Here is a 20,038-nt window from a genome sequence, read left to right on the forward strand (position 1 = left end):
TGGGACATCGACGGTTTATCGAGGAAGTTTTGTCGCTAACAATGCCGGTATGCGAACGCAATCCATTGTACATACAGTATGCACCGCGATAAACTAAGGAGTGAACTTTGCAGAACGTTGAACTTTCGATCGTGTATGTCTGTGTATGAAAAAAAGATGTAGTCAGCATAGGCCGCCTGATCAATCAGGCAGATACGTAAGTCAAGAAAGTTGGTTGTCAGACTCTAGCGGTTATTCAATTTTTTACCATGTCATATGTGCGGGAATTTTATCGTCGATTTATCTATTTGGTGACATTTCCTCGTGTTTCAAACTAGGAGTAAGACCATTCTATAATACTAATGGCTGTTAGAAGGAGCGTTTTTCTATCATTTACAATAATTTTCCAGTTGGAATTGCAATATGTATACATGTATATCTTTTTTTTCATTTATATCGATTTTATCAATTTAATGAAACTGAAAAGAATCCGCTTTGTTTCATAAAATTATTTAAATTTTTGATATGCTGTAATATGATTTGATTTTGATATAATATGTACATAAATAATTCGCGAAATTTATTAAAATGTATTATATGCATTGTGGAGGCTCAGCAATATGAAACTTGGCGTTTTTTAAATTACTTTACTCGAGACTATTGCCGGACGATTTAACCCATTTTTGCGTAATGCCATCCGCACGATGCACCATCTTTAAAATCGATAAGCTGAGACGCATCCACTATTTCGAAATGTCGGTGAGCAAATTTCCGAGATTGATCGACGAGAGCAAAACGCGCTCGCTTCAAACCGACACATTTCGACTTTTCCGCAGAGGATATTTCCGCTCTTTCCGATTTAACGGTATCCGTCATCGGCGACAGCTAGTACCTGTCTTTGTGAGAGCGCGCGCAATCAAAAAATTGGCAATCGCAATCATTCGGGAAACTACTTCACCGCACTGTCGATTCGCGACAGTCGGCGCGCGTGGCTCACAATAAAAACGACAGTCGAAAATGATTATTTCGCGGGGCGGCGGCTTCACGGTCCGCCCGGTTCGGCCGACGCACAGTGTAACGAATACATAAGAAATTTATTCAAAAATCATAATTCCAAATTTAACGCAACTAAATTTTATTTTTCTTTGTTATGTTAGTATAAACATAATAATAACATAAAAATTAACATTATTTTAACATTATTTAAAATATATAAAACAAAACATGTAATCTATTTTATTTTGAAATAAATATTTAAAATATTGTTTAATGACATTCAAAATATGTTCATACACAGATGACATCTTCTGTGCTTTAAGTGAATTCTCCAAACTTCGAGAATAGTATAGTTCGATATTTCTTGGCGGGGATCTTAAAAAGGTTAATATCTTAAGAAAGAGCAACGAGAAGCAGCATAACTATATGTTAAATGAAAGAGTGTAAAAAATACAATTTTTCATTGAAAAAACAAGAAATCGATATTTATCGTTTTTTTTTAATTCTTATTCAAAATTCTTAAAAAGATGGAAAATGTGTTTAAAATAAAGGAACCTTACCCATATTATTATAAATATTGCTTTCTTATATAAAAGAAACAATTTCAAGATACAATTTTGACTATATAATACCACTATGTACTGAAGCAAATAATTGTTGAGAATAAATCTCGTTTTTCGTAAAGCAAATAAATTCGGCTATTGTATATCTAACCTGTAAGTCTTCAAACTGTAAGAATTTTTTTCTGATTACTATGTGATGTATATTGACTATTCATCAACTGTTTCAAAATGTCGAAACATTATACTATTAAAATCAAATAAGGAAAGTGGAAGATTAGTCGAACAGATTTTTTATTTTTGTTAAGGGAACGTTACACTGTGCGACGTCGCGTTATCGCGGCCATAAATACATCCTTCGTGGCGGGGGATGGTCATCTGGTGGGTGGTCACTCGACTCCGTAATTTTATCGCTCCGTAAAACGATGCGAGCAGGGGAAAAAGAGAGCAAAGGAGCGGGACGAACGAGAGAATAAGGCGCGCTATAGAAGATATAAAACTAAAGCACCATTACGACATAACTTTCGTAATATCGAGCATAAACCGGGCATGCGACCCAGACCGTCCTCCTCTATGCTGCAAAGAGCAAACAGGAGAAGCAGCGCATCCCTTAATTTCCGTGACTACGCGAACATTAGCCGTCCTCGAGTTCGTGTACGCGCTCGTGTTCGCGCGACTTGCGCTACGGGATAACGCTCGACCTCGCGAGCACTAGAAGAGCGTTACGCGGAAACTTGACGTCCAATTGCGCGCATCGTGCCATGATGTAATATTCAACCGCTGCACAGTTCACCCGTGAGAGATACCGGGCCGCCTTTTGAAAGAGTGTGTCACATTCGCGCGCGTGGCACACTTGTCCCCTCCTTTTCACGGTCGCGTGCGAGACGTGGAGGAAGCGGAAGATCCACGAACAAGTGTGCGAACACCGGAAGCGGTGGAGCAAGCCGTTGCTAAACCTGTCACTTACATTTTTCACGTTTCAATTTACGTACGTCGCGCATCCGGAGTCTCTCCTAGGAACTTTGTCATTCAAAAGAGGAAGAGAGAGAGAGAGAGAGAGAAATATTTCTGCTCGATCTTGTCTCTCTTCGCGAATGCAAAAGAATTTGTTTATTACTCGTTAATCGCGCAAAATAATTAACGGTTCGCTCTGTCAGATAACTTTGCGCATTTTCTCAAGTAACAGCCATTAAAAGGATAGAAATGTGTTTTCATATTTAGTAGATATAAAAAAGCATCTGCATATTCTGTTACTTGTCGGAATAACTTCAACATGAAATTTCATATTGCAATTAGCGTGCATTTATTTCGTTTCGCGATTTTCAGGCTTGCACGTGTATCTTTTTCTCGTCTGTGTTCTCTGAATTTTTCATTCTTTTCTTTTTTAATTTTCTTCAAAACGATTCATACGTACTTTCTTAACAACGCTCGTCCCACAGTGACAAACTTATCCCTTTATTTTCCTGTCTCCCACGTTTGTCTCTGCACTCTACCTTACCGTAATTGCGCACGCAGTTCGTAGTTTCCAACGGGATTATTACGCTGGCCGAGTTTTCCTTCTTTTCCGGAAGTCCCCCACGATCGTTACGCGCACGTAGATACGCGTGACGGCTGTTGGACGGCAGACCGCAATAATAGCGGTCACACACGATCATAGATGCCCGTTCCCCGATCGGGCGATAGGGAACGGGGATTAGGTCGCAACGATGATTTCCCCCTCGCTATCCAGGAGGCCCGAATGCGCTCGATCGATTCGCGATTTTCTCTCAAATAGCTCGAGTGGGTCTATTATGCGAGATTACGCATTCGGTAGTGAACCAGGCATTAATGAAACACGCATGGTTATTGTAATAACATCGTATTTGATGTTATTGATTACTTGCGATCATTTATATAACGATTGCGGTCGTGGCAATTATTAATGCGCTCGGAAATTGGAAATAACGAGACATTTTGCATCAATCTGTACGGGATGTCCTTCAAATAAACCACTAAACTTTCGCAGAATGTTCATCATACTGGAATACTGGGTGTTCTTGAAAACAATCGCCAAAGAGTATTTTCCTTTAAGGGTAATAAAAGGTTGTATTCCTTTTTATGGTCGCAGGCCGAAAACTCCACATTTTCGGGGTCTGAACACTTTATTTGCGGCAGGATATTTTTTTACAAGCTGCAATATTGGAGACACGATCGCCATTATCCTTTTCTCTGCGTTAACGGTACTTGCAATCTGATGTGTCGGCGTTGTACTGTACAGGAATGAATAAATCATCAATTTGTGTTTGAATTCATGGTACGTCGATGCGAAGCGTGTATCGTCGCGAAAGGTGTAAATTTCCATTTACAACAGTTCCGTTGAAACGAAAGGAAGAACAATAGCCATCTTTTAAGGTAAACCCTCCGTAAATTTTGCAGGGATTCCTGCAAAACTGCCGCAGACAAGAGTTCTTTATAATTCGGAAAGAATACTTTTCCGCACTTGCGATCGTACGATCTTTTCTCATTCGCGAGGTGAATAGAACGAGTCGTCAAATTTTAATGATTTATCTCAGAAGCACACAATCGAGCATCAAGCGTTTCATTGTATGAATACGGAATACTAAGAGTTTCATTAGTACTTTTAGGATCATAGACTATTTTTGATGGAGGAATATTAATTAAATATAATAATTAATTCAGCAATAAATATTTCCATTTAATTCTTTCTGTTAAAATGGAGATAAAGTTGATTTATATTGTGGAACAGTAAAGCTGATTGTTATAAAATGTAATTGCTCGTGGTCATCTCATTTCGTTCTTCTTTTATTTCGTTCCTCAGGAACAATGGAGGAAAAATAAATCTCATGTTACACCGTTACATTTCATAAAGTTTCATTTATCTCACAGATATTATTTATTCAGCAATTCTCAGTGAGAGACGAGTACTCCAAGTTTTTTTGTAACAATCGTGAATAATTCATAGGTCCGAAAGTACGATGGTTAGATTTTTCCTATTCGTTTTTCGCACTCGTGTATACCTGCATAACAGTTCGGGAAAGAATTTTAAGCGGCTTTTCGGGTTTCAAGGCCTCTACCAATCTCGGAATCAGCCATTGTAGATCTTGCAAGTGCGAAACAAGCAGCGATCGGTGTCAAGGATTTCCTCGGAAGATCGATTGTTCCGCCTAAGCCTAACCGACATGGAAAAAGTGCCGACGTAGTTATTTTTTCTGCTGAATATCTCGTCTTGCTTCGCGCCGTGCATAATACTTGCCGTATGGATCATTTGTCTCGCGCGGCGAGACGAGAAAAATCTTCGTTAACAAACGGTCGACCTTCGAGCACGAACGATCGCGCGGGATTTGCATGATCATAAGCCCCGGCGAGAGCCCTGAAAATTAGGCCAAAATTTATACGCGTCTTGCTCGAGCGCCTTCGTTTTTTAGCGTGACGGACAAAAAAATAATGGGGCCCGCCTAGTGCGCTCTAATCCGCACGCGAAGGGGTGGCACGGAGGGGAAACGTTGGCGTAACCAAGTGGCGTGCGTTCGGAGCGTATTTACCGTTTAACTCACACGGAATCCCTGCGTTTTCAAGGTATACAGCAGGTATACAACGTTTTCTTTTCTCGTTTCATTGATCCGTGTTTGATCAAATTGGGCGTATTCAAAGCTCTCGTCTTGTTTTTCGATACTCGAAACTATGACTTTTTGTCATAGTTTTCAACTATTGCATTCCTATATCAAATTCAGCGAGTGAATTTAACGAGATTCGGCCAAGTTCGACGAAACGTAACTGGAGCCACAACGAGATCTTCAAATGTCAGGTGACATTACGCAAGTTTTAGCGCAGTTTGAGACAGTTTGGCGAGTGCCCTATCTCTCTTTACATACATATTCGAACACATGTTTTAAAGCATGCACTGTATAATTTTCGCTGAATGGAAAATGATGGATCCAATAAACAAATGATTATTAAACACGTTGGAGACATTAGCGAGTCTGCCCAATTTTACATCTTTTAATTCTCTCTCGGTTACCACTGGGAGGGTAAAGAAGAGTCGGGTCGGGTCGGGGAACGCTTCTGCAGCCGCACGCAACGCACACTTTCGTAAGAATCGACGCTGTGCGATTACACGGATCCACCTACTGACAGATTGCTTGCGTAGCCGACGCGCGGGCACCTGCTGTTCCATTTTTCCCGGCGATTCGCGCCGTGGACTATCATTTTCTTAACGATACCGAACGATACGCCGGGAATAGCGCGCACCGATATCTCGAAAACGGCGAATCGGCCCTCGATGGTCGATCCGTGAGACACGATGGTGCTTCGCCCTATGATTTTATCGGCTAAGAGCGGGGTATGATGCAAAAGAATAGACAGCCAAATAGCAGACGGGAAAGGATATCGGTTTATCATCCATTAGATTCTCCCGTGCCGAGCTGTCTCGAATAAAGAGTCTCTCGACATCCGTGCTTCATTATTGAATCGAATTGACGCGAGCCAAATTTTCCTGCTGTTTCTCTCTTTATAACGTGCCTGTAATTTTTCTGTTTCAGATATCGGCCTTTCCACTCGGATACTCAACTCGCGCCTCCACACCTTGCGTTTGGTTCGTACTTCGCTTTTTAATTTTTTCGCTTTGACAGTGTCAGTGAAAAATGTAACAACGATACCGTAACTTTTTAAAAGAATTATTTATACGTCTATATAATTATTTATACGTCTAATAATCGTTCTTTTTTAACGAATTTTGTTTATGTTGAGAAGAAGCTATCACATAAGTAAAACTGTATATACATTACTATTTTTCATCGATATCGTCAATTTGTATATAGCTATATGTATATAAATAATTTAATAACTTTAGTGATTAAAATAATACGGAACGTTTATTCAATTTTTTGTTATTTATCAATATTGGAAGTCTCATGATTGAACAAATCAGTACATAAAGTAACGCGAATTAGGGAAATGTTGCATAGTCAAGATACAATAAAAGCGTTAGCATCGATGTCGTGACTCCGATGGTGGCCGATAACCGGTGGTTGTTCTCGGTGTTAAGTGTCGATAGCTAACTCTACGACACATACTCTCTCTTATGCTCATTCTATCGGGTGTCTCCCGCGGGATAGCTGCAAGCTCCTCTCCGCGCGGCTCGATTCTCTCCTAAATAATAATGTCTAGACGTCTTTACGTCGTCCTCGCGCGACGAATAGCTCTCGTGGTGAGAATAAAATTGGTCGTTTACGATAAGCCTTGGCCTTCCCCTATTCGGGCCCCTGCCTTCTGGTTCCCCTCTTCCTTCCTTCCGCGCGGGTGTATCGGTCTTTCCCAGAAACAAGCGATTCGTTATTCCTCTTGAATGAAACGCGAGGAGAATTTACGGTTTTGTACGACGACAGAAGCCGATAAAAGTTGGGGAGGGTGAAAAGAGGTAGAGGGAGGTGGATTTAAGTAGGTACCTTTTTCGACGAACTGTTTAACCCGCGTCGAATAGGCTCACAACACAAGCGAAGTGGTCAGTAGTCAGTCACATACACAAGGTGTCCCTCAATACGTTCGTAGCGAGTAAGCTTTTAATTAAACTTGAATTCAGAGTCTTTTCTTGATGTCACTTTTCTATTAAGAGATGCAAAATAATAAGTCATTTTCAAATTAGAAAAATCTGATCTTTCATTAAATTTTAAATAGAATTTAATGCCGTATTCTAATTTAGAAGTTAGTAAAAAAGTACTTAATATGTAAAACAGCATGAAACTTTAAATTATATTTTTAGGCATATAAATTGAGACAATAAAAATTGAATGTTGGATTACAGCAGACTTAAGAAACTTTGCTTCTCGATAAATGCACCTTAAGCCGCGTATTCACCAACGGAGCGATCACGAGCAAGCAAGAGCGAGCGTTCGCTCATATTCACAAATGCTCGCTCAGGTTCGAGCCAAATATTCGCCCTACGTCCATACTGGTATAAATTCTCTTCTGTTCGCGGTTGATCCGTAAAGTGGCCGCGACCACCGATGAGCAAGCATCGTGTAATGGCGAGAAATAATAAATTACTTTGTGCAAGTGCTGCTTTTATTGTATTGCAGTTAATTGTATTGGCTTACAGCTATTTCATCCCATGCATCTTCTTTTTTATTTCTTATTTTATAATATTTATTACTAGCATCCCATAAAACAGGATGCATTCTGTAAGCTTCTATTAATGTTATAATTTTATCACTTGACCATTCCATATTGTAGAACATTCACTACTAAGGACAAGAAGTGAACTGCTCACCAGTATTGCTCGCCGAACGGTCGAATTAAGGGGGGAGCCTGCTTTAGAACGTTGAAAATAAGGTATAATTTTACGAATTTTTTTGGAGAAACTATACAGCGGATCATTATAAAACTTTGATGCATTTATTAGTACATGTTTAAAGATAAAAAAAATTATTTTTTGATTTGAATATATCGCCTGTAGAGGTCGTCCTGGAGGCATCTTAGTGCAGCCGGCATTGTAAATTGGTGAGCATTCTCTTGCCTCCAAATTTCATCCAAACTGAAAAATTGAAATATTTTCTCGTTATTTATGAATTCCCATCGTCGATGAACCTTTAATATTCATAAAAACATTAAGTTAAACAATTATTTTTGCATGAAAAAGTTCAAAAACTTTGCCTAAAAATCGTACTTTTGTGTTCTAAGCTCCACCATTTTGGCACTTTTCAACTTTTTTCTTCTCTCTTTGGTTCATCGACGATGGGAATTCATAAATAACGAGAACATATTTCAATTTTTCAGTTTAGACGAAATTTGGAGGCAGGAGAATGCTCACCAATTTGCAGTGCCGGCGACGCGGCTGCACTAAGATTTCTCCAGGACGACCTCCTCTACAAGCGATATATTCAAATAAAAAAATAATTTTTTTTATCTTTAAACATGTACTAATAAATGCATCAAAGTTTTATAATGATCCGCTGTATAGTTTCTCCAAAAACAATTCGTAAAATATACCTTATTTTCAGCGTTCTAAAGCAGGCTCCCCCCTTAATAAAACAATTGTCTACGCCAGGAGAGCGCGAGCATGTCTTTTCTTTGATTTACCGACATCAGCCGGATCATTTGCGAGCACGAGTGAGCGAGTGTTTTCCTGCTCGCTCGTGCTCGCTCACTCGTACACACCAAACGATTATCGAATGCGAATGCTCGCTCGCCCTTGCTCGCTCGTGATCGCTCCGCTGGTGAGTACGCGGCTTTAGACTAAAAGATAGCGGATAACAACTATTCTGTATCTGTTCGATTCAAAAGGTTAAACATTTAATTTAGTGGAACACCTTCCTTGTATGAGATACATTCTCATTCATGAAGTTTATGTATAGTTCCAGCGACACAAACGCAAATTAACCAGTTAGTCATCCAGAACTTTTAAGATTCCCTGGAAAGAGTCACTTATTATCCCCACAATATCCATTCCATCTTACAGCCCTCTTTCTTTCTTTCCAGGATATATTTTGATAGGTCTGGGACACCCTGTATATGCACATATATCGGTCTCGGCACGTCCGCCATGTACATTAGAACGTCTGTGCGTAGGGTCTGCCTTCCGCTTTCTGATTGGCCATCGTGGCCACCATCGATTTTTCTCATGTGTATGTATCAAGATATGTAAATGTCGCTTATACAGTATACACGGTGCCTCGATACACTGTGCCGTCGTCTTGGTGCATACGAGAGAGGAGATCGTGAATTAGAGTTAGCGCGGGGGGATAACGTGTTCATCGGGCCGACGAAACGTTATTTGTCCAACGCGGCTCGTTTATATTTAAATGAGCGGTTGATTTTATATTGTGCCACCTTGCGCACCTCTTTCTGGGCTTCTTCTGTGGCTTGCATCCTCCTGTGGCGCGTTCCCGATATATATCGAATACAAAGAGCGACTACCGGTCCTCGGAATTTTAACGTGACACGGGAGAGGAAGAAGGAGAAAGAGAGAAAGAGAGAGAGAACGTTTTCAGTCACGCGCGAGAATGGACAAGAGCATTGTACGAGCTCTCTCTCTCTTTTTTGTTGGCTTTTCGATTCACGATAAAGCCTGAAGCTCGGGAAGTTGAGCAAAACATTTAAATATTGAACGGTCATTCTATATGTGTCAGAGACGGAGTGAGAGGGATGACTATCGCGTTATTCCCAGAAATAACTCACGGTACGCAAATGCACTTTGAAAGCTGATCCTTTTTCATTCGGTTTTAAATAAAATGCTAATTGCAGTCGGTAGCGAAGTATACAACTTAATTATTACTATATTATGTTAAACATAAATCATGAATCTTATAAATATATTATGAAACATAGAAAAATTGTATTCTTAAATTAATTGAGCACCATCTAGTACTCGAAAAATATTAAAACTTTTAAACATATTTTATAATCATGGAATTTAATCGGTTACCATATCATCGCTCTCTCCGGGTGTACAAGGAAAATTCAATACGGGAGGGAAAGGTAACTGGAAAAAAACATGTGAAAACGGAAGATTAATACAGATGTTAAAAAATGGCCTCCACGCTACATCACTGAACAGTTGTCATTCTCGAGAGTAAAACTCAAACCGACATGTAACAGTTCGCGCGTGCTAACGCGGCATTGTACCTGCGAGCACGATTGTCAAAGACAATCGCGTCACGACGACAATTGATTTATCAGCGACATTACAATTCGAGAAATTATTTGACTCGAACTCTTTGCCGTATACGGCGGAGATGTTTGTACCGCCACTCAAGTTTCGTCGAGATATAAATAGGAAATTTATCAGAAGATTCAATTGTAGAAGGCGCGGCGCGGCGTTTTGTGTCGGTCGGGCTATCAATTTTAAACGCAATCCGCATAGCGCGATACACATTCGATATAGATTTCAATACGAAACTACCGAGTGTAATCTAATATTTATAGCGTTGCTCATTTATTAACGTCTCTTTAAATCGCGCATTTATTAAAGATTCCCCTGTGACTTAACAGTTGTTTCCAATACTTTTAAATCAAAAGAGAAGGATACATAGTTTGAGATACGCTGATTTAATCATGCATTTAAGCATGAAGAGCTTTTAATTTAATGGAGTAATGGAATTAATGTAAAATTTTTTAAGTATGACGATATGATTGAAACGAAATGCAAAATAGGCATCAAAATATAATTATAAGTAGAAAACCGGATAAAAGTGTAAAAGTTGGAGTGGGCGGACTGTTCGATGCTTTATTTCCATCTTTTGGGAAGAATGGTTCTCTCTTGACAATTATTCATCTCGCTCTTTTTTCCTCTCTGGTATCTAGAGGGTGCTCTCTCGTGTCGCGACCAAGCACACGCATCCCCGCTGCGAATGTACACGTTTCGCCCTACACGGTTCCTTCGATTATGTAAACGGCGCGATAAATTACGTGGAATGCCTGTCGTCTCAACGTGATGCAACGCGAGGAACGAAATGGATAGATGCACGATGGAACTCCGTTCTTCACGCGAACCTCAAGAAGATCTTACGCTTGTATTCACAAGGTGTTTGCTTATTCATCTACACACTTGAATTAATTAAAGGAAAGCTGAGTGTCTGAAAAATTCGGCGAGTTTCTAAAATGCGAAATATTAGAATAATCTTTTTGAAAGATGTATATATCGAGATATACCATGGGTAATAATTGGAAACTTGATGCTTTCACTCTTTTACCTCTGAAAGGAATTTTGTTAATTTTAAGTTCTTTATAAAGTGAGTTAAATCACTGTTGCGCTGAACACTTCAGTTATTAATGTTGCAATTAGTCTCGAAAGATCTCATGCTAGGTAGATAACGACAAGGAAAGGGCAAACAGCGCTAATCGCTCTCCTTAGTGCGGAGCATCTAGCGCGTTTATTTCAAGAGACAGCAACGAGGAGACAAGAGGGTGACGCATGAAGCCGGCATTGTTCTACCTACTCGAGATCCGACGACATGTCTTAGGATGACTAAGAGTCAGTGGCGGGTATCGGGTACACTTTCACCTGTAGACCCCCCTTTATATTCAGGAAAGGCCGCGGAAGAAAAAGAGGAAGGGACACGGCAGAATAGATAATCTAAAAAATACATCGGGTTTCCATCAAGAAGAATTACGGATACTGATGCATACTTAATAATTCTGATCTTTTTTCTTTTACAAATATTTTCTTGTGATTTAATTATTTGGATCTATGAATTGTTGCTTTGAATATTTGAAGATAGAATTTTTTAGGATCTCATAAATGTCGTAAATACATATTATAGTTTTAATCGAGCTAAAGAATCTGAGAAATTTAAAAACTATACAAGTTTCGAAAGGTTAAACTCTTGTTTCGTAAAACTGAGGAATGGATGTTAATGTTCCGTGTAGGAGCATTATCTATTGCAAATATCGCTCATAATGTCCAAATCGCTGTGATATTCATTGCGGTTAGGAAATTACGCAAACCATAATTCCGGTGTCAATTCCAGATTCGAATACGTGTTCCTGCCACTTTCGAAACCTCAAGAAGATACAAATGATTTCCAAGAGATTTTTATCTGTGACTAATACCAGGAACGATTCGTCGTGTTTTCGAAAGGATTCGGGATGCTCGTTAGCCCGTCGCCGCGTATACCGCATACGTGGAGGCGACGAGCAAGAAGAGGATGCGAGCAGAGCCGGGAGGTATAGCGCGCGAATGGCTCTTTAATTCGTGTCGAGGGACCATCGAAGTCTCGTTCCTACGACCGGACGTCTTTTCTCCTAGCTCGAGGGACCGCGAGCAAGAAACGCTCGGCACCGGCTGAGCTCCGGTGCCGAGAGAGCGAGCGAGCGAGCGATCATGATATAGCAAATGTTTGAAATGACTTCTAACAAGGGAAGGATCCCGACGGGTTGCGTGCACACGTGGACACGGTACCTTCATGTATACGTACGCACACGCGCGCACACGTACGCGGGCACCTGTGTGCGCGTTGGGTACCTTGATTGAGGGACGATGCAAAGGTCCGAAAGGCCAGCGAAAGGGCAGCCGCGAAGAGCGAGAGAGATAGAGATGGACAGGTAGATAGGTAGATGGACAGACAGATAGAAATAAAGGGAGAAAGAAAGAAGGACGGATAGAGAGGGAAGGAAAAAAAACGAAGACAGGAGACTCGTCGGCTTTTAATTGCTCTCTTTGATTCTATTTCCTTTTGCGTCCGAATGGTCCACTCGAGGATCTACCGCGGGCTTTGACGGTCACGTATCGTGATTAGTGTCAAGTGGTCCTCCCGCTCGTTCGCAGGACCGCGTTTTCATGTGGGTGGACGGCACGAATGGATGGATGGATGCATGGATGATGGCGCGGCGAGCTTTTAATAAAAAATCCAACCGCCGGGCTTTATCAAAAGCAAAAGCGCGACGATTCTCGCATGAGCGAGCGATTCACGTCTTATGAGCGCGGACCACGTGAAAGTTCAAAAAATTCTTGATATTTCTGCGCTTTGAGAGTTTGCGAGAACGGATAGAATCGTTTCGCATGATGTAATACATGGCTTCCACATGCAGCGGTCGCGACGGCATTAAAAACCGCGAACCGTCCTTCTAAGCGATTTTCGCTCTCCGTTGAAGTCGTATCGATACGCGATCGAACGAAACCTCAGCATTTTCACTCTGTCACTCGTGGAGTTGTACAAGATACAATGATACAATGGTACAGTAACGATACGGTGTATACATATACGATGGTGTGTATACACGGCTTGATATATATGCTGAATCCGTGCACATTAATGCAAATTTGGACGTATAGCATTTCAAGATTGCGATACGATTGCGAAATCGTTTCCGCAAGTTGTAAGCGGGAGAACAATTTCTCGGTGGAGGAACTATCGATTTTGCGACGAGCTATGATAAAGCGTCACGCAGCGTTGCTTCTCTCTAAAAGTACATGTGCGAAATTTTTGGGAATTGCTATGAGAGCTGAACCGACACCAGCAATCCGTGCAAAGAAATAGCGTACCCAGCCGTTTCGTTAAATGCGAGTTCCACAAACGATAAGCGGAAATATTTAATAAAGAATTACGCTTGGCGAATGCACAAAGCGGGCGTAGCCTGACCTCCTTAAATTACGTCCGATGCTGATACGGGCTTTTTCCCGTTCTCTGTGACTTCATTAAATTTTGCAGTCGCGGTAAAGTGCACGATACGCCTCTCTCTCTCTCTCTCTCTCTCTCTCTCTCTCTCTCTCTCTCTTTTCCTCTTCCTCTCTCTCTCTCTCTGCCCCTTTTTCTCGCAGACTTGTGTGCTGGTGTTCGAAAGAGGAGAAGATGAAGAGAGCAAGGACGCGCACATGCTGAAATACTCGAAGGGGACGAAAGTAGGGAACGAATTACGACGAAGTGGCACTACGTCGAAATGATGCGGGATGAGAGAAAACGTAATTATATGCACGGTGCAGTTGAGTCGAAGCGATCGAAGCGCGGAGGCTTCCTCTCTTCCTCCCTCATTTTCTCGGTGTGCTCGAGCTCTATATTATCTCGGGTCTAATCAATTGTCAGCGCGGATAAACTACCGTTTGCGATTACGCTCAGCGACGCGATTCATCAATGAGGTCTTCCTGGAGCTCGGTTCTTTATATTCCTCCCGCTCTGCCGAAGCTTGTTTAAATTTCACGACAGATCTCGCAACTATCTCATCTTCGGAAAGATCTCTCGGAGCTATAAGACAATGCCGCGACTAGACGGCGACGCGACCATTCAGAGCTTTAAAATTTTAAGAGCGATTATTTCGAGCATTTCGACGACTCGAGGCCGTTTGGAACTCGGGGGATTTTCGGGCGGAATTTACAAGATAAAGGTGGATTTTACAGGTAAAAGTTTAGCGGCATAAAATCCGATAATCCTCGTGGCTAGAAAATTCTTCCCCGGAATTGGCATGGAACTTATCGACGGACCGACGAACAGCATTTTTCAAAGATACACGTTTATTACCGTATCCTTTTACGTGTTGTATATCCTCAATGAGACGTTTTAAGAGATTTTATTCGTTTTTATTGGTTTTCATTTCAATTTCCACTTGCGCAACATATTGGCATAATTGTGTCGGCGTAATTAAATTTTGCGGTATCGTGTACGCGCATATCGCGTATTACTAAATTATTACCCAATGCCGGAGTAACAAAATGTCGAAGCTCCGAGGAATCGTACAATCCGCATCGGAATCCGATGAATTTATGGTGGGATGAGCTTCGGTCACTCTTGAATACACAATTTCAAAATTCCGTTCACACCGAGTTCGTTCACACGGGTCTGCTCGCATCGCGCTGCATAAACGCACCTCCGCGCTATGCGGAATACGCGGAGAACGAAGTGAAACGTAATCGCACGCTTCGATGCTCGCGGGAAGATTGCTTCGGCGGGAAAGAGAGACCGCGCCGTGCGCGGATTATACGGTTGCGCTCGTAGAGAGCATTACATCGTAGCGCTAAATTAACGAGAGAGATTAAGTGGCCGCAAGTGAAGCGCGACGTTGTTTCCACAAAGCGGTAGAGACGCGGAAGAGACGCTGAAAGGGAGAAAAAGAGATCGCTCGATTTAGCGGTACCTCGAGATCGCTCGGGCGTTTACCCGCGCACGACATTCGTCAAATTCGATACGAGCGTCAAATTGAAACTGGGACAGACACGGTGGAAGGGAAAGGAGGGGACGAACACGCGGTGCAGGGGAGATCGATGAAAATACGTCCGAAATAGCGTGGATGCAGGATCTCGCGCGAAAGCTGAAGGATGCCGAGGTAGCGGGAATATCTCAGGAATTTACCGCGTACGTCGCGCGGGCCGAACTTTCCATAAATTATACTTTCAAATCGATCTTTCTGCCGCGTATCGAACGTGCATAGTAGAGAGCCACCGAATGCAATTATTCGTACTCTTTCCGTATCGAGAATTACGTCGGCTCGGCTCGAGGGAGGAACACGGTGGTGCCACCGCCGGAAACGGGTCGTCTTTGGGTCGCGCGTCGGATTAATTGGCAATTTCGCGACGCGGCGCTGAAACCGTTTGCCAAACCGCCGTAATCATTACCGCCGCGGTAATTTACTAATTTATTCATGCCAACGCCAACTACGATCCCAGTGATTTATCGATGCCGGACGCGTGCCCCGCGCCCGAGATAAATCTCCCGGGCTGCCAATACGCGCGATTTTCGCGCCGCTGCAAAATGAAATGCAAGAATCATCGTGTCTAAATCAAGGAGGGTGTACACGAAACCACCATACGTTTCCGACCGTGCACGTCGTATATCTCACGTCGACGCCTCGAAATCCCATCCCGACTATTTCGTATCGCGGAATTGTGTAGCGTGCGGCTCTCCAACGAATCTGTGCAACTGAAAGAGATAGCCGCAAGATCACGGAATGTCGATTTTACAATGCGCGACGAATCGACAGCCAGCAAGTGACCGGAAATTGCAGCGACAATTCGCCCACGTTCCTTTATGCTCTGTCGCTTCCTTTGAAAAAGAAAGTTGATAAATTTTTGCAATTACTACGTTTTCGATTTGCGACGCTTCTCGCCGATAAATAAAATTGCAAGGAATTAATAAAACTGATGAAACTGACGCATTGAATGGAGTCTCTTTACGAAATAAAAATTAATTAAAAATCGTATTTCGGAGATTGATGCGCATGTAAAGTGTCAGTTCGAGTTTCACGGGGCAAGATTCTTACAAAGTAAAGCGCAAGTCAAGACCTTCGAGTGTTTCTCAGTTCAGGAATGACGAGTATCGAGTAATTAGAAAATTCGATTAATGTCATTTCGTTAACGTTAAAGTCGAGCATAACGTTGCGGAAATATCTCGCAGAAGAAATTCGGAAGAAGTAACAATCAAAACGTAAACAAAGTAAGAATACATCTACAGAGATTTAAAAAGTACCAAGTATGAGCAAATAACACATTACGCGAATAACAAATTATATTTACGAGTTAAAGATTACCTTTAATGATGCCTGACTCGGGTCGTTTATTTTGAAAGCAATCTATAGCGAACGTACGTGTGTTTCGTTAACCGGTAAAAAGGACGGGAAACGCAATCGTATGGCTTGTGCATGGAGGTTGCCGAGCGGAAGAAAAGGGGTCCACGGGTCAATCCGCCAGCGCGTTCTTCATCAGCAATTTCAGCGTTAATGCACCGAGGATTATACGCGAATGGGGATCGGTAGCGGCGTGTACACCGTAAATCTCCCATGTAAATACACACGGCCGAGCTAGTTGCCGAGCCGAACGAACAGCAGCCAGCCTCTCGAACCGGGGGTGTCTCGAGTTTTTGCATGGCCGAGAGATATTCCGCGTATTTACTCGTTCCGCCCAGCAGTTTTCCAGCTACCATTTCGTACGCGCGACGATTATACACGGCGGTGATGATGAAACGCCATAACGAAGCGTGCAAAAACCCGTGAATCACTCGTTGTCCAGGACGGGTCATTGCAATGGTCCTGATAGTTTAGACAGGACGGCGTGAAACTACATCGGCCACGGTAATTCTCGAAGGTTTTGAACAGAAAATGGGTCTGTGTGCCAAAAGGGACGGGCGTGCCTGTTTCCGCAGAGGAACGCCTGTCCCTTTTGGCATACAGATTCATTTTTTCTGACTCTTTGACAAAAGGGAAAGAAGAAAGCAAACTCATGGAGACCCGAGGCGATACGCAGGATGTCTCAGGATTGATGGTAAATGCACATACGGCGTTACTTCCTGTGAAATTTAAGCCCGGTTCTCTTGAAGCTACGAACAATGTCCTGACGCTAATGATCCGAGCCATTGTGAGAATGAAGAACATTAAGGGACCCCACACGTCAGTTTGCAGAAAAATTAACGTATGCTTGAATATCTTTGGAAAAGATTCTGCAAAAGCAAGATTTATTATGCCTTCCTGTGTAGCCCGTAATGTTGTTTTTACCCGTGCTTAAAACCTGTAATTAATTTCTCGTTGCGATCGATTCTCGATTCTAATTTCGAGCTCGTGTTTCTGGCACCTCTCTCATTCCGCTCTCTAATGACTCGCGGAATCATTATTTTTCCGGTACGACGCGTCGAGCCGAGCGGGCGGGCTACAGCTTTTCAATATCTCAATTCCTCGAGCAAGACGCTCATTGAACGATGAAATTCGCGTGCATTCGTCGCGACAAGCAGTTGCACTCGGGCAAATTACGTTGTTAAATCGTCTCGTCGGTCAGACCGACCGACTGATCGGCAGGGCGGAGCGAGCGAGAAAAAGAAAGAGAGAGAGAGAGAGAATGTGCGCGCGAGAGAGCGAGCGAGTTAAGAAAATTTAGTGGCTGCCAACTTTATTAGGCGCGATTATATTAGGCCGTGTGCCGCTCGGCAGTGATTTATTCAGTCCTCTCTTCTCTCGACGCTTGTATACACACATCGCGCGCGCGCGAGCACGATGTATGCGTGCTCACGGGCCCCCGTACGTGCCATATGGCGAGGAACGCGGTAAATCATTCCTCGTTAACCGTGCGCGGGGGCCCCCTAAGCTCGTTATAAAGCGAAGTTCAAACTTTTTAAGTATGCAAAATGCTCGCCGCGAGCAAAAAGGCGTCGCGTCGCCGTGCTACCGATATAACTATGGCGGCGGTGGTGACGACGATCGGCTGCTGCTTCGTCCTCTTCTTGCGGGCTTTTCGTCTCGAACGACACTTCGCACTTTTCAACTTTCTATAAAGCCTTTTGCGAACTCTCCGCCGTTATTTACGGACGTGCGTGCTAACGACACGCCCGATGACTCGCATCTCTCTTGCCGGCTATTACGCGCTAATTTGCCGAGAACTCTTGGAGAACGAAAGTATTTTGCACCTTTTTTTATGTGGGATTATTTGTCGCAAGTCGGGGATACAGTGCAGGAACAGAGTAGAAATGCGAAAGCACAAAATTTTCGGTTGATGCGTTTATTTCAGTTTTTCAAGTAGCTTCAGATATTTTCGAATTTGGAATAGTTATTAAAAGTCTCTCGAGAAAGCGTAAAAGGTACTATGATGGTTGGTACAATACAACGTAAGCAAAATACGCGACGTGTTAGCTAACGGAGCAAAAGCGAAATAAGGTTTGTACGAGAATATTGCATCGACAATGCCAAGATATCTTTGGCACGTTACCAAGAGAAGAGACTTACAGTGTTTGCTAACGCGATTTACCAATGTATTACATTACAAATATCGCAGTAATTCTGTTACGCATCGGTGGTATGAATTTTTATATACAAAGAAACAGATACAGTGCTTTGTTTCCGTTCTCCATTTTCCTGCCTTCAATTCCGTCCACGTATTTGATTATCGACTTGTCTCTTTCCAAACACAACAGCCGACGTATCCGTCTCGGCATCCTGCAGAGAACAGCTCGCTGGAAAAACTAAATTGTTCCTGACGTGCGAACCAATGAATCCAGCAGTTGCGTAATTCGCGCATGTTATTGTATTTTTTGCTAAAACATACAATATAACTTGGTAGTTAAATCGACCAGAAAATCTCGTACTATGCAGATGGAAAATGCGATAACAGAACTGAACATTATCTAAAAACAGAAAAAGTATTGAGGAACAAGAATATCTCAAACCGCAATTTGGATTTCTTCAAGCATCATCATATCATCTCGCGATTAATAAAACAGGAAAAACTTGTCGTGCATCGCGTATTGTTTGAACAGCACCTGGTACACTGCAATATCCCGATTATTAATGACAAAGTGGTATAATCGGTGGGATGAAAAGAAAGTAAAAAGGGGGGGGGGACGTAATTACTTGTGCATTTTCTTTCTCTTCCTTAGCTCTTATTATCGCGAAACGCATCTCTTCCTCGATATAAGTACCTTATCGATATCTCTTCTGTAATGTACCGGTAATGAGTAAAATATCGATATCATCCGCCTCCGCTGCACCTCCTCCACCCGCGGGTTAATTGGTGAGAGGCGCGGACGAGATTCAACGATACTCATTCCCACCCGCTGATCTATCGCTCCTCTCCGTTCGACTGGCGCGCTTTACGGTACAGAGGGATCGACGGAGATATCCTCCCCGCGCGCTCGTGGACGTTACAGCATCCATAATGAGCGGCGAGAGGGAGAGAACGTCGATTGCAAATCTCGATGCTGAATAATCGGGATCTTTCTCGCTCGCGTGCAGCTTCCTCCGCTCTTTCGCACCACGCCATTCTCCATTCTCCGAGTTGATATCCACCTGCTGGACAACATACCATGGCCTATCGCCCGTAGGCTTCTCGTTTTTAGTACCGGCCGAAGCAGACGCGAGCCTCGTGATTTTACGTCCTAAAAGTCCGTCTGGATACTTTCCGACGTTAGATCTCTGTTTCCCTCTTTCTTTGGCTCTCCGATTGGCTTCCGATTTAAAGCTTCTCGGATTGCCGGCGATACATGACATTCGAACTGTAGCGACGTAGAAGGTATTTCTCGGCAACGTCGTTCGATTGTTGTGGATTCTTGGAGAAGTTCTTTTTCGACGTCAATTCTTCCTTGGCGAAGATTTGCTATCTTCGT

At 42.6% G+C, this 20,038-nt stretch overlaps 1 protein-coding gene across 1 annotated transcript in view; it reads left to right on the top strand.

The window, feature by feature from the left end:
• The window catches only part of LOC105277904, a 121,548-nt gene that overhangs the window by 44,260 nt on the left and 57,250 nt on the right, over nucleotides 1–20,038 (top strand). Inside the window, exon 2 of the mRNA XM_011336634.3 lies at nucleotides 6,074–6,126. The gene's annotated coding sequence lies outside the window, so the exon portion shown is untranslated. The remainder of the gene's footprint in view (nucleotides 1–6,073; nucleotides 6,127–20,038) is intronic.

The sequence above is a fragment of the Ooceraea biroi genome, chromosome 1 (genome assembly GCF_003672135.1).
Source record: "Ooceraea biroi isolate clonal line C1 chromosome 1, Obir_v5.4, whole genome shotgun sequence".
Classification (NCBI taxonomy): domain Eukaryota; kingdom Metazoa; phylum Arthropoda; class Insecta; order Hymenoptera; family Formicidae; genus Ooceraea; species Ooceraea biroi.